The 15,191-nt window shown below is 49.6% G+C and overlaps 1 non-coding gene across 1 annotated transcript; it reads right to left on the bottom strand.

Moving 5' to 3' along the window:
- Positions 1-1,955: 1,955 nt before the first annotated feature.
- TRNAW-CCA (transfer RNA tryptophan (anticodon CCA)) lies at positions 1,956-2,027 on the bottom strand. The gene has a single exon. It is a non-coding gene; the product is annotated as a tRNA-Trp (tRNA).
- Positions 2,028-15,191: the final 13,164 nt, after the last annotated feature.

Genomic DNA, 15,191 nt, shown 5'->3' on the forward strand with positions numbered 1-15,191 from the left:
CAAGTTGGATGACCGCTAAATCTCCGCGGATTATTTGTGAAATGACTATTTCTTCTTTGAGTTTTGAGACGATTTTTAAGTTAGGCTTTTCATGGCCCGAGGAAAATGCAAGGCCTAGAATTAGCTTTTTTTTTTGTTTGAGGCATACATAGCCCTAGAATTAGCTAAACGCAAAAAAGGAAGGGACGCGTCTAGCGGGCGGCTGGACGCCCGTAGCGCTTCTGGGCGTCCTGCTTTTCAGAAGACTTTATGTTCCTTCGTCCCAATTAGGAAACCTGATTCTAAAATTACTGTAATTTAAAAGTGCTAAAAAAGACACTGCTAATTAATCATTCCTATATGGTCTCTTCTCAGGTGATGAATGCCCACATATTGCTGCATTAATGTTTCTCGTGTTTGTCCCTTGTGCATTAATTTTTGGTTTTCAAAATTATAAAAAACATATTTTTTTAAACCGCGTGTCGAAATTCAGATCCGTTTTCACCGTTGAAATTTTCGCGACGTGCTCTTCAAAAGTAGATTCCGCATGAGGATGTTTCAACGAATTAGTTTTCTCGCCAACTAAACACAAATATATGTGCAACTAGACTACATTACCGCGTCAATTGAGCATATGTGTGTGTCAATAGTCCTACCAACTAAACATCAATGTGTGTGCAACTAAACTGCATTGCCGCGTCAACGAAGCATATGTGTGTGCCAATAGTCCTGCCAACTAAACATCAATATGTGTGCAACTAGACTACATTGCCGCGCCAACTGAGAGGGTGCTTGGATACAAGGGACTATTTTTAGTCTGACTAAAAATAGTCTCTTTTAGAGGCTAAAGTTCCAAGCACCCCTGACTAAAGAGAGGCTAGGACTAGTCTTGAGGCTAAAATCTTTTAGTCATGGGAAACCTACTAAAATATGTATTAGCTCTCTCTCTCCTCATTTAATTCCTCTCCTTAGTTCTGGATTGGAGGGTTTGGAGGATAATAAATGCTCAATAACTAGATTTTAGTCTCTTTAGTATTTGGATCCAAGCATGGGTGAGACTAGCAAGTTTTAGTCCCACTACTTTTAGTCATGGGACTAAAACGTATCCAAGCATGCTCTGAGCATATGTGTGTGCAACTAGTGTCCTACTAACTAAACATCAATGTGTGTGCAACTAGATTACATTACAAGACAACTGAGCATATGTGTGTGTCAATAGTCCTGCCAACTAAACATCAATGTGTGTGCAACTAGATTAAATTACAAGCCAACTGAGCATATATGTGTGCAACTAGACTACATTACAAGCCAACGAACGAGGGTTGCACATCGACTACTAGGTAGTTGGCCAGGACAGTAGGCTAGTTGCACGACAAAGTTGTCGTGGTTGCTAGATTGCAATCTCATAGGAAGTTGAATCATACAGATCCATAAATTAGTTTTGGAAAAAGTTGCACGATGTAGTACTAAAGTTGCACAATACAGCACTAAAGTTGCACCATATAGCATTAAAGTTGGCATCGAAAAAAATTCGTCGAAATATACCCATATGGGATCTAATTTCAAAGATCTCGTCGCAAGAATTCCAGCAGTGAAAACGGATCTAAATTCCGACAAACAGTTTGAAAGATATGACTTTTTAAAATTTAGAACTCTAAAATAAATGTGTATGGATCTGTTTTTTTCGAAATGTGGCAATTAGTGTGTTCGTATTTAATAATAACAGTCACATGCATTAGAAGACAAAAAAAATTAACATATAGATGCATGTAAGACCGGCCGACCGTTTCGTTCAAATGATGCGCGTGCACCGGAAAGAATTTGGGAAAAGGAAAACTGGACCGGGGTTTGGGCCGTGCTTTCGGTCTCTTGTTCAAAAAAAGTCATGGGCAGGGGAAATGGGGTAGCAAAAGGCCGTATCTCAAAAATAAGGAAGTTGGGAAAGAATAAAAAAGAACCGGATTATTTCGGGATATTGAACCCAACGTGAATCGAACACGCAACCTTCTGATCTGGAGTCAGACGCGCTACCATTGCGCCACGGATCCGGTATACACACTGGCTCAAATAATGGGAGTTGATATATGGTACGATAAGAAAGAGTTTGGTGTTAACAAATTGTCTATTCCTATGATCTGACATGATACTGCATCAAAGAATCGTTACATGATTCAAAATCCCGTAAAGTCAAGCAGCGTAGAAAGCCAGGCCTAATTGATTTGACAAGACATGCCTTGATAGTCTACTGTCTAACTCTTCTTCACTGGACGTGATTCAAAATCTTACAAGTGAGTATAAATTTGACTCTTTTTTAGATAATCTATGCAAAGACTGAATAAAGATCATCGGCATGCATATATACTTGTAGAGCAGCTTAGGGCATTACATCTGCGCTTGGACAAAATAGATTGGGTATTATCCACTCTCTGGATCCATGCCATGATCTTATCAGGCGCAAGAGCAGTCCACGAACCCGTATGAACTCGTCAGCGCCGTCTGCGAACCTTTCGAACCTCCTTAGGGCGAAGGCGGTGCTGGCGCTACTGGGCTCGTCATTGTTTCCGATGCAGTAGTTTGCAAGAGAGCGGGGTTGTTTGGTTGCAACCCTGAGGAGCATGTCTGAGTTTTTCTCATGTCTGAGTATGGCCTGAAATTGTAGAGAGTGGACGATCTACATACGGGGGCATCTGCATCCGCTTTTCAAAAATATATTTTTTACACGTTTTGTAATGTTGAAATTTTCTACAAAAAACTTATGCATACATATTGGCAAAGGTATGTCCACGGCACAAAGTTTTATGTAAAAAAATATTTTTGTTTTGTCTCAGTAAAAAAGACAAATTTTACTGCTTCTAAATAGCGTTTCACGGCACAAAATTTTGTCTTTTTTGCAGAGGCTATAAAAAAAGTTGTTTTTCTGTGAAACTTTCTGCACACACATAGAATATGAAGATGTCTGCGTGCATCTTTTTTCAGATTTTTTTGACATTGCAAAATGTGTTTTCCAAAATGGGTTCATATGTATCCGGGTTTATCCATGCACTTCTCTGAACTTATATCATAAATTGACTCATCAGGCACATCTCCTATACTGGTAGTGTTTGCTTGATAACCTAAAACCACTCCTGAACAGGTACGGCGTACAGGTAGTGTTTGACTTATCATTAGCCTGGGTTGCATTCAAAGTGGTAGTAGTGAGGCCGCTTGAATATGGTGGGCTTGGGGTCCTAAACACCTTCAAGTTCGTGTGGGCCTTGCGTCTGCTGTGGCCTTGGTATGAGTGGAAGGAGCCCACAAAGCTGTGGGTTGGAGGTGGGAACCCGTGTGATGAGGATGACTTAAAAAATTTCTACGCATGTACCACGATCACGGTTGGCAATGGTGCACTGACACCTTTTTGGGACTCCCCTTGGCTTTTGGGTCGCAAGCCAGAGATATCGCTCCGCTCATTTATGAGGCTTCCTCGCGGAAGCGCTGGAAGGTGCGGGAGGCTCTCAAGGAGAGCGCGTGGATTCTCAAAATCAGGCCACCTACACCGGCCTCCATTGAGCACATTTCACAATTCTTCACCCTATGGACGATGTTCCAAGAGGTCCACCTTGATGAGCTTGCCGACGATGACATCCTTTGGAAGCACACGACTTCCGGGAACTACTCCGTGGCCTCCGCGTACAGGGCACGGTTTTTGGGCTTGGTCCTTTTCCCCATGGACGAAATGGTTTGGGCCTCTCCGAAAATCAAGTTTTGCTTGGCTCGCGCTTCAAGATAGGATCTGGACTGTAGACGGAATGCAGAGGCGAGGCTGGCCAAAATGTGGCCCTTGTCCCTTGTGCAGAGGGGTGCAGGAATGCGGTCCCCATCTATTCTTCAGATGCCGCTTCACCCTCAGGCTCTGGAACATGGTCATTCAGAAGCTCTGCATCCACGACGTGGACACGTCCGCATGGCACTTGTACGACTCCATCAAGGAATGGTGGGCGAGTTTGAGCGCCGAGGGCACCGCCAACCGAAAAACGAAGGCTTCGATAACCATGTTGGTTTCATGGGTGATCTGGAATAAGCGTAATGCAAGGGTGTTTAGACACAAGAGTGCCCCTCCGCATGTTTTGCTAAACAATGTGATCGAAGAGTCTAATCTTTGGGTTAAAGCCAGGGCAAAAAAATTAAGGTCTTTCTTATTGCGAGAGTAATTGCCATGCTGTTTCTTGGCACTGTGTTGTAACAACCTTTTTCTTCTCCTCACTTAATATATGAGGCAAATCTTTTGTCTCCATTTAAAAAAAGTAATAATAGTTTATTATAGGTGCTGAGACAGCAAAGGGAGGAGACACGACCATGCTCAGGCTTCCAATTTCATAGGCCTGACGCAGCCATGCACAAGTAAGAATCTTCGGGCTAAACTCTGAGGACACCAATCAAACAAACCTCAAGCAGATGACACGGGCTCCAGGCAATCGAGCTCATGACGGCAACCAAGCAGCCCTACCATACATATGACATGGTAGCCTGAGGGCAACTCCAAGGCGCGACCCCATTCTGTCTGTCCGTATTCGTTTGAGCTAAAACGGACAGATGACACGGCTTAACACGCGGCCGTATCCTTAAATTTTGTCCGTTTGGCGTCCAGCCCATCCCATTTTCAACATAAACATGCGCCCGGTTTGCGTTCACAGGGACGCCGAACGGACGGGCACGCGGTTGCTCCTCGCCTGCCTTGGGGACGCTGGCGGCCTTCCACCTACCCCCACCGCCTAAATTGAACGCGCACGACCGGCGGGACCCGACTGTCATTGACACGGGCGTAGGGTCGCCGTCCTTCTTAATGTGGAAGCCGTGGACCGGCCAGTCCACAGCTTCCACTTCCAAACCGGCATGCCTCCTTCATTGCCGACACGAACAAACCCTAGCCAACCCCCGTCGTCGCACCCCGCTCGCCCACCTCCCCGTCGGCGCCATGGGCTGGCACTGGATCAAGGGGAAGCACGACCGCGAGGACGACTCCTCTAGCCGACGCCGCTCCAGCAGATCCACGCCGCCCGCACCACCTGCTCCGCCAGCTTCCCAGATGGCGCCGCCGGCGACCGGGCATCGCGAGAAGCCCTACATCCACGTCGATGTATGTCGTCGTTACTGGGAGACGGTGACGCGGGTGCCGTGGAAGATGTCCACTTGCCAAACAATTGGCATCTCACCGACGACCGCGTGCCGATCCCTTCAGTGCCCGTGAGAAGCCGTGCCCGCCGCGAGGAGACCAACCGACAGCGTGCCCGCCTCCCACCAGATCTACTGGCGGACTCCAGGTACGCCATAGATTTGCTGCTATGGAATACGTGGCTTCGCGACGAGAACGACCAGCGGTGGCAATCTTTTTTTGCCAGTCGTACTCCTAGCCCGCGCCGCCCATGTCCTCCTCGTGTTGATGACAACCCTCCTCAAACGCGGGGCCGTAGGCGTGTGCATGGCATCACGCCGACGCCTTCTCCGTCCTCGTCCCCGCCACCGCCGTCACCCGTGACCGAGGAGGAGGAGGGCCACCTCATTAGGCGTGTCATGGAGGACTCCGTGAACACGCACGACGAGCAGGAATGGGATGGCCTTGAAACCGCTCTGGCCTTGTCGGCGGCCGGCGTCGTGGCCATCCCGGAGATGGACGTCGACGTCAAGGAGGATGTGCCGGAGGAGGCGACCCTCACCGCGTGGAACCCTCGTCTGGTGGGCCAGCGGTGGAGCTGGTCGTGCACGGTGACGGAGATGGCTGATTCGGTGGGTGTCGGCCCATCATCAGCCACACCACTGCAGTCACCAGAGCACGAGCAGGAGCTACGGGAGGAGGTGGTGCAGGCACCCCCAGTCTGGCAGGGGCCTCTAGCCCACCTGTGGCAGCCACCGCCCTACGTCGACCTCACCGGCAACGACGACGAGTAGGACGGCGATTCCTGAAGACGACGACGGCCACCAGCGACGGGCCTTTATCTAATTTTTTTATGTCTTTTATTGAGTTTTAGTTTAATTAAGACCTGCATTAAACTTTGGTACTATGGACGTATGGACGTATGGACGCGTCAGTTAACTAATAAAGTGGATTTTTATGTATACAATACTAATAAAGTGTTCCGTGAAAAAAATACTAGTAAAGCGCGTCAGTTAACTAAACGTGCATTGTAATGTAAACGAACTACCAGTATGGGTACGCACGGGCCGAATGATAATGAGCAGAAAATCGGAGCATCGTCGCACCTTTGGCGGCAGCCTACATTCACGTGGGTGCCTAGTGGCTCCTGGCCAGACGGGTGATTAGTTTAGGGAGCATCGTGCAATTTGCTCACTGTCGAGCGTATACTATTCTCCCATCCATGTTTCATACTGTACTCTACATGGTGCGAGCAGCAGGCAGGAAGTTGGTTCTGATTAAGCTACAACAAGTGGCGCGTGGAGGAATAAGAAAATGCAATTGGCCGGCACTTTGATTGATTTGATTTGATTTGATTAAACAAGAGAAAATGATTACATAGAGCAAGCGCAGGAGCGTCCTCGATGGTAGCGCGTGATTCGATTTGGCCGTGATCTCCGGCGACGGGCAGGTCGGTGATCTAGTCGCGACATCCCATGAAGATGCAGGGTAACGTACGATATCATATCAGGCAGGGTATCCCAAATGTTTCGGTCCATGCACGTACATACTTGCGGTCCATCCATAAAAGTAGATAATCGAGGCAGCATCTTACGTATCAATTCACTAAACCGTGATAATTGAACGAGAAAAAACCGCCACCCGAATGAGGCCTACTGGCGGTGAGCGCAGACGCTGGTACTCGATCGCACCTTGACGATGAAGGAAGACCGGGACTGGGGAGGCGATGGGCAGCGCCAGGACCTCCTCGACCGGCCTCCTCTCGTCTGCAGAACCAGAACCGACGAGGACGCTTCAAGACCACTTTCCCGAGAAAAAGAAGGAAGAACACAAGTTATCAGGGGGCGGTACAAGTGTCTCTCCCGCGCTGTCACGCATGTGCAGATCTTCTGTGTGATATTTTGCACCAGTGGTCGAGCAAGAATAGTCATCCAAACGCTTAGAGCATCTTCACTCGTTCGCCCCCCCCCCCCCCCCCCCCCCCAGCGCATAGACTGGTGCTCTTCCAGGCGCTCGCCCGGCGATTTTTAGGCTCTGGGGCGATCTAGGTCCCAACCACGCCCCCGGGTGCCGCCCCAAGGCGTCGCAAATTCAACTTGGTCCATTTCCCGCTCCCCAAAACGCCACAAGTCCGGCGATCAGTGCCACAGTTTGGCGATCACCTTGCCACAGTTCGGCGATCAAATAAAAAGTTCGGCGTGCAAAAAGAAGGGACTCGTAGGCAACGCATCAAATGGCGGTGTCAGCCTCCGGCGTCGGAGGAGTTGGCGTGCGTGGGCTGGGCGGCGTCGGCGCGGCTTCTGTGCTGGGCGGCGTCGTCGTGACTTCTGTGCTGCTGGGCGTCGTGGAGCCATCATCGCTCGGACTTTGGCGGCGGCGTGGGAGTTGGCAGCGCCGTCGAAGACATCTGGTTCAGGATGAGGCCGCGCTCCGCCAGGTACCATGCCTTAACCTGCTCATCCATCGCCGACATGTCCGCCCCACCCATCAGGAAAGCCAGGTCGGTGTTCCTCTTCTTCGCGGTGACGTTGGTCCGGAGCAGGTCGAGCTTGACGGCGTTGTTCGTCATCAACGCCGACCACCGCGCCTTGGTTTTCTCTTCCCGCAGGGCGGCCCGGGTCTTGGCGTCGGCGGGGCAATGCTCGATGGACTCGTGCACATGAGCGGTAGCAAACTCGGCGTGTTTAGCCTTCTTTGCCCCTTTGTTGCCGTCGGGCGCCCCTCGGACGCGCCCGACGTCGGCGCGTCCGGCTTGTACGTCTACTTGGCCTTGACGAGGGTGCGCCTGGTATCTGTCCACTTCTCGCACTTCTGGATCCGCTTGAAGACGTGGAGGTACTTGAAATCGTGGTCGCTGCTGTCCTGCCGAAACATGGCGAACATCCGCACCAGCTGCACCGAGGAACAACAGTCAGCGGCGCGCAAAAAGGGAGAGACCGGCGTGCCATACCTAATCCTCGATGTTGGCGCCGGTCTCTGGGCGAGCCGCGATCTCCTCGACGATCCCATGCCTTTTGTTGCACGCTGTTTAGATGAGCCCCCAATGGTTCTCCATTGCCTTCGACCCGCGGCATGTGGACGCCTTTGAAGTAGGGGTCGACGAGCTTGCGCTCGTCGAACTCGGCCTTGATGCAGTCCCAATATGTGTCGATGCTCTGGTTCGTGCCGGTGATCGGGTCGAGGCAGACGACTTTCCACGCTTCGGCGAGGCACTCGTCCTCCTTGGACGCCCACTTGCTGCGCGGCTCGCCGGTCCTGGCCGCCCGCTTCTTCTTCTTCCCTTTCCTCGCCGGAGGAGGCGCCGGCTCCACCACCTCCTCCTCCTCATCTTCCTCTGGCTCCTCCTCGCCGTCCATGTCGCCGTTGAGGTCCATTGTGTCTTCTTGGGCAGTGAACCCGAGGGATGCGGCAGCGACGGCCGAGCCGGTCATGATGATGTCGCCCATGTTGGCCTCCGTCACGTCGATGTCGTCGAGATGTGACAAGGAGGCTTGTGAGAAGGGCAGCGCGCCTCACGGAGAGGTGGCGTCGGGGAGGCTGTGTAGGCTGGCGGTGAGTAGGTGTACGGAGGGTACTCCACGCCGGGGAAGGCGGCCAAGGGCTTGCGCTGGGCCGGGTGACCATGGGGGAAGGTGATGTTGGGGTTGAACCCACCGTGCGCGTCGCCGTTGGCGTAGCCCGGCGACGGCATGCAGCCCCATGGTTGTGGTGACGACGAGAAGCCGGCCGGAGACCCAATGCTTTGCTGGCTCTAGGACGCATAGGGGCTGTGGCAGCCGGGTGGATTCGTCATCCCCACGCGAGCCGCCTCGGTTAAGCGCTCTGCCTGCTCCGCTACCGCCGCAGCCGCGAGCGCCGCTGTCCCGCGCCTTCTTGGCGTTGGCCCTGTTCTGTTGGTCGGTGGTGACAGCCTCCTGATGCTGAACTTCCGCCCTCCAGTCGGTGTTAGACATGTCCGGGGGCTTGGACGGTGGCGCCCTCTGCTTCCTCTCCTTTGGCTGGGTGGCCGCGATGGTGGCATCCGTCGCAGCATGGGGGACCACGTACTTCTCCGGCGGCATGACGGCCGGATGGGGGGAGGAGGAGATGATGGGCGGGAGGAATGGAGAATGAGAGGGAAGCAGAGGGGGTAAAGCGGGAGGAAACGACGGGAAAAGCGCCACCTCTCGCCGACAGAGCGCCCCCACGCCCCTTTTCGCTTTTGCCGGTGCCCCCAGGCGCTTGGGTTCGGCTCGGGTTCGCCGACTGTTATTTCGGCCCATACCGGCGCTAAATGAGATCCTGGGGGCGCGACTGGGCCGATTTTCGGCCGTCGGCATTGAAAAATGCCTTGGGGGGGACTGTTGGGGGCGTGGTTGGAGATGATCTTATCCTTTTCTCTGGTCAACCATGCATTCTGGGTTACTATGGTACTGTACGACACTTCGCCCCATGCCCGGTGGTGCGAGGCTATCAAGTCAGAGTTACCACGCCCTCGCCCTGTACATCTTGGCACGGTTCCCGTCCCGATTATGGCAGAGTGTACATATCCTCTTCGGTGCCCATTTTGCTTGCAGAACCATCGTCATGCGCGTGGATGCCACAATCCATGTCGTCCTCTAAGCTCGTTGTCATGCCTTGCCGTGCTGCTAGTGTAAGTGCATCTAGTGCTACCCCTAGTTGGTTTTGGAGTATTAACGACAAACCTAATTGAGGGACTAATGTGTTTGTGAGAATTGCAGGATAACACAGGTAGTAGTCCCTCATTGATTCGGTTTACCTACCGGGGATGACCCCTAAAAATGTATGAAGACATTGAAGACAAAGGTGGTATGTGAAGATATTCACATTGAAGACTATAACAAGAGAAGACATCGCGTGAAGACTATGGAGCGCGAAGACTTAGTTGTTTCGTTGTTTCCTTTTCTTCTTTGTTGAGTCATAGGAACCACCGTACTGTTAAGTGGGGTCCCAGTGAACAAAGTCCGAGTGACTGAAGTGATGCTTAACCAAAATCCTATGTCTTCGAGCGAAGACAATGAGAGCAAAACTTATCCAGAGCTGGATAAGTCAGCTTTACTTGTAGCCCAAGTAAAGTTGTCGCGTGTGTTTAAAATCTGACCGTTGGAACACGTGTCAGTTCCTTAGTGACCCAGGGTCATTTCGGACAAATCAGGTCAGGTTGCCTAGTGGCTATAAATAGCCCACCCCCTACACCATAAATTGGTGGCTGCTCAGAGTTAGTGCATGGCTTTTGTCGTTTGAGAGCAACCCACCTTGAAGCCTTTGAGAGAGAAATCCTTGCGAGGACAAAGCCCTAAACACCCAGAGCCAAAGAGTGTTAGGCATCAGTGAAGTCTTCCTGTCTGTGTGATCTAACGACTTGTTACACTTGAGGACTGTGAATCCTCCAGCCGGTTAGGCGTCGCATTCTGAGCATCCAAGAGTCATTGTGGATCGCCGGTGAACGAAGTCTGTGAAGGTTTGGAAGTCTACCTTGAAGACTTACCAGAGTGATTGAGCGAGGACTAGGTGCCCTTAGCTCAAGGGGAATAAGGTGAAGACACGGTCTTCTGAGTTAAATCTCAGCCTTCCTAACCAGACGTACAGTTGTCACAGCAACTGGAACTGGTCCAACAAATCATTGTCTTCAATAAGCAACTGGTTCTATCCTTTGCATCTCTTTATTTACAGTTGGTCCTTGTGAAGTCATAGCCTATTTGCATTGTCCATTTGTCTTCACTGTGTGATTGTTTGTTCTGATTGGTTTCATACTATCTTCCATCCTGATCCGTACTGCCTAGATACTATTAGTCTTCGTGCTCTCACTTCATTGAATACTTGACTATGGCTTGTCTAGTGTAGTCTACCTTCCGCTGCATGGTTATAGGCTCATTTCTATCGTTTGTCTTCGAAACTCCCATGTTTTGAAGACTTCCATAAAAATCGCCTATTCACCCCCCTCTAGTCGATAACTAGCGCTTTCAATTGGTATCAGAGCAAGGTACTCCCTTATTCTGTGTGATTCGGTTTAGCCATCTAGAATTTTAGTTATGTCGACTGCAGGGATAATCAAAGTCTTCGCTGCGTGCCCCATCTTCGATGGAACTGAATATCCCTACTGGAAGAATAAGATGCGCATGCACCTTGAAGCCATTGATGTTGACCTTTGGTATGTCGTCAAGAATGGCGTTCCAAAGGCTGGTGAAGGTGTCACCGCTGCTGATGTCAAGAAGTTCGTTCAACTGGATTCCACTGCCAAGAACATCATCCGTGGTCATCTGACCAAAGGGCAGTATGGTCGTGTGAGTGCTCTGGAAACATCGAAGCTAGTCTGGGACTGGCTCTCCAAGGTCAACGACGGCGTCTCAACCCAGAGAGATCAAAGGATCAGTGTCCTTCGCAACCTCTTCAACCGCTTCAAGAGAAATGATAATGAGAATGTTTAGCTCACGTTTGATCGCCTCACTGACATCACAAATGAGCTTCAAGCTCTCGGCGCTACTGAGATCACCAAGCATGAAATCGTTAAGACACTCCTGAGATCACTTGACAGCTCGTTTGACACCCTAGCCCTGATGATTCAAGAACGCCCTGACTTCAAGACACTCGATCCGTCTGACATACTTGAAAGGCTCAACACACATGAGTTTCAGCTTTCTGAGAAAAGAAATATCTACGGTCCCAACTATGGCTGAACTCGCTCCTTGAAGGCAAAAACTGTTTCCTCATCTGAAGAAGAATCTGACTACATTTCTGATGAGCCTGAAGACATTGGAAAGGAGCTTGCTATGCTTGTGAAGAAGTTCCAGAAATTCACCAAGAAGAAAGGCTTCAGAAAGTCTTCACGATCCAGTTCAAGGAATGATGAAGCTTCTACTCATGACTACAAGAAGAGAACATGCCACAAGTGCAAGAAACCTGGTAACTACATCTCTGAGTGTCCGCAGTGGGACAATGAGAACAAGAAAAAGAAGAAGAGCAATGTAACTCCCCGGACACACCCGCCGGTGGTCGTTACTCCTGGCGGGATCTAGACTGGCCCCACAGATCAATACTAGTCTTTTCTGCGCACTTTGTCCTCACTCATGCGCACCCGGGAGCAACTTTCCGGTCGGTCACCCATCCTGACACTACTCCAAGCTGAGCACGCTTAACTTTGGAGTTCTGTCCGAATGGGCTCCCGGAAAAGAAGGAATTCCTTATTGATATGAGTAGTCTATCATCCCTAATAAGCCAGGCCATCACATACACCCCCACTCAGAGGAACCGACGTCCTCGTCGGGCCACATGAACGTTCCCTCTTGGCACATACGTCTGTGCATCCAGTCTGGTACATGTACCATGTCGTGTGCCACGACGGGTCACAAACGTCATGAACACCATGACCGCGCACCTGTCTGCAACCATCCGTGTAACCGCGAGGGTCGACTCTGATACCAACTTGTAACTCCCCGGACACACCCGCCGGTGGTGGTTACTCCTGGCGGGATCTAGACTGGCCCCATAGATCAATACTAGTCTTTTCTGCGCACTTTGTCCTCACTCGTGCGCACCCGGGAGCAACTTCCCGGTCGGTCACCCATCCTGACACTACTCCAAGCTGAGCATGCTTAACTTTGGAGTTCTGTCTGAATGGGCTCCCGGAAAAGAAGGAATTCCTTATTGATATGAGTACTCTATCATCCCTAATAAGCCAGGCCATCACAAGCAAGGAATATGATTCTGACGACAAGAAGAAGAAGAAATACTCAAAGTCTTCTTCCAAGTCTTCCTCAAAGTCTTCATCACACAAGAAGAGCTCATATGGCAAGGCTCGTGCGTTTGTTGGCAAGGAAATGGATTTAGAGGAGGAGTCTACTTCTGAGGAGGCGGAGGTGGAGTCTGAGGAGGAGTCCGACTCTGGCGTTGCAAGTCTAGCTACAGCCTACGTTGCCAAGTCCATCTTCAACACTGAAGACAATGACTTCATCACCGGCGCCGATGCTAATGACAAGGATGACTCCGCTCCCACCTATTGCTTCATGGCATGCGGTGCCAAGGTAAACTCACGCAATACTCACTATCAAACATCCAATGAAGATGACTCTGATTGTGGTTCCAAACCCAACTACAAAACACTTGCTAAAATTACAACTGAACAACAAAAAGCTATTGAACATATTCAAAAACTGTTAGACAAAAGCGATGACCTGTTGGACACTGAAATGACTCGATCTCAGTCCTTAATTGAAGACATAAAAAATCTTCATGTTAAGTATGAGGAACTTGAAAATCATCATGAAACGCTCTCAACAACTCATGAAAAGCTTTCGTATGATTATCTTCAAAGGAAGCAAGAACTTGAGAAATTGAGAGCGGTTCATGAAGATCTTCAAAAGGAAAACGAGTCACTTCGCGCTGAACAGATCAGTTCCGCTCAGGAAGGATTTGAACCACCATGTCTTAAATGTCGTGAGCGTGATAAGGCTACTTCTGTTGCTGAATGTTCTACTGCTGCCACTGTTGCAATATCTTCAACTGTTGATGTGGTAACTAACCCCTCTGCTGAGGATGCCACTGCTATTGCTGATAAAAATGCTAGATTGAAGACATTGCTTGAAACAGGGATGTACAAAAGTCTCAAAGGGCATCAGACACTATCTGATGTCCTCAAAAGGCAGATTCCGAACCGAAACCCTAGGAAAGAGGGTGTTGGGTTCGAAAGGAAAATGAATGTTGATGGCTCTTACTAGAAGCCTGAGTAGTACCCCAAAACCACATGGGTTGCTGCAAAGGAACCTTCAGTGGATCCATCCACCCTATCTGGCTTCACTTGTGCTAATCCTATTGTCATTGATGAATCCTTTGATGCAAACTATAGACTGTTTAAGAATCGGAATGGTGAAGTGTTTGCCAGGTATATTGGTACTAACTGCAGGAATGGACCACCTATGAAGAAATTCTGGGTACACAAAAGGTGTCTGGAGAATATTCTTGTGAATGTCGTCATGACACCACAAGGGAAGAAGACAAACCCGAGACCACAAGCTTCATATGGTCCAAAGGCTTCATACAGACAGAGGACTCGCCTGAGTCACACTAACACAAATGTTTTGTAGGGAAATCATACCTAGGCCTACGAATATGAGCGTGTTTCATCAAACCGCCATGTTCATAAGACCAAGAACTACTCTACTTATTCCTATGAGTATTATTCACCTCCAGCAAAACTATTTGCCAGGGCTTCAAAGCCAAAGTTCTCAGATGCTGCACTTAGACTCATTGCTTCGAAGCCACCCTTGAAGATGTGGGTGGCTAAGAAAGCTTAACTCTCTTTTGTAGGGAAAGGTCTCCAGCCGAAAATCAAATGCGTCTGAAGCTATTGCTGGGGACCTAAAACATCTTGTAGGGCGCTAGATCAAATGCCCAAATGATCTTATTATGTATTTTATTCCTGAGTCACTTGCTATTTGTCCTATCAGTCCTAACCTCGATCTAAGCTTTCATAATCCACTTGCTCGTCAAACGTTTATGCTTCACAATGCTCTTCGTGAAGCCTATCCCCCTAACTGCACTGTAGGGTATGACACAAGCTGCTTCAGAATGGATTATCGATAGTGGATGTACTAATCACATGACTGGCGAACGAAGTCTTCTCATGGACTCAACCTTACGTCCATCTGACAAAAGTCACATCACATTTGCTGATACTGGTAAAAGCAAGGTATTGGGTCTAGGTAGAGTTGCAATCTCAAAGGATCAACACATGGATAAAGTGATGCTTGTTGAATCCCTTGGTTTCAACTTAATGTCTGTCTCAATGCTTTGCGATTTGAACATGATTGTGATATTTGGAAAATATCGTTGCCTTGTTCTAATGGAATCTGACAAGTCTCTAGTCTTTGAAGGGTATCGGAAAGATGATTTGTACATGGTAGATTTCTCAGCAGGACCACAGCTTGCCGCATGTCTTCTAGCAAAAGCTTCAGAGTGCTGGCTCTGGCATCGGAGGCTAGGGCATGCTGGCATGAGGAACTTGCATACTCTTTCAAAGAAGAAGCACGTCATAGGCATCGAGGGCGTCAAGTTCAAGAAGGATCACTTATGTGGTGCCTGCGAA

The sequence above is a fragment of the Triticum aestivum genome, chromosome 5A (assembly GCF_018294505.1).
Source record: "Triticum aestivum cultivar Chinese Spring chromosome 5A, IWGSC CS RefSeq v2.1, whole genome shotgun sequence".
Classification (NCBI taxonomy): domain Eukaryota; kingdom Viridiplantae; phylum Streptophyta; class Magnoliopsida; order Poales; family Poaceae; genus Triticum; species Triticum aestivum.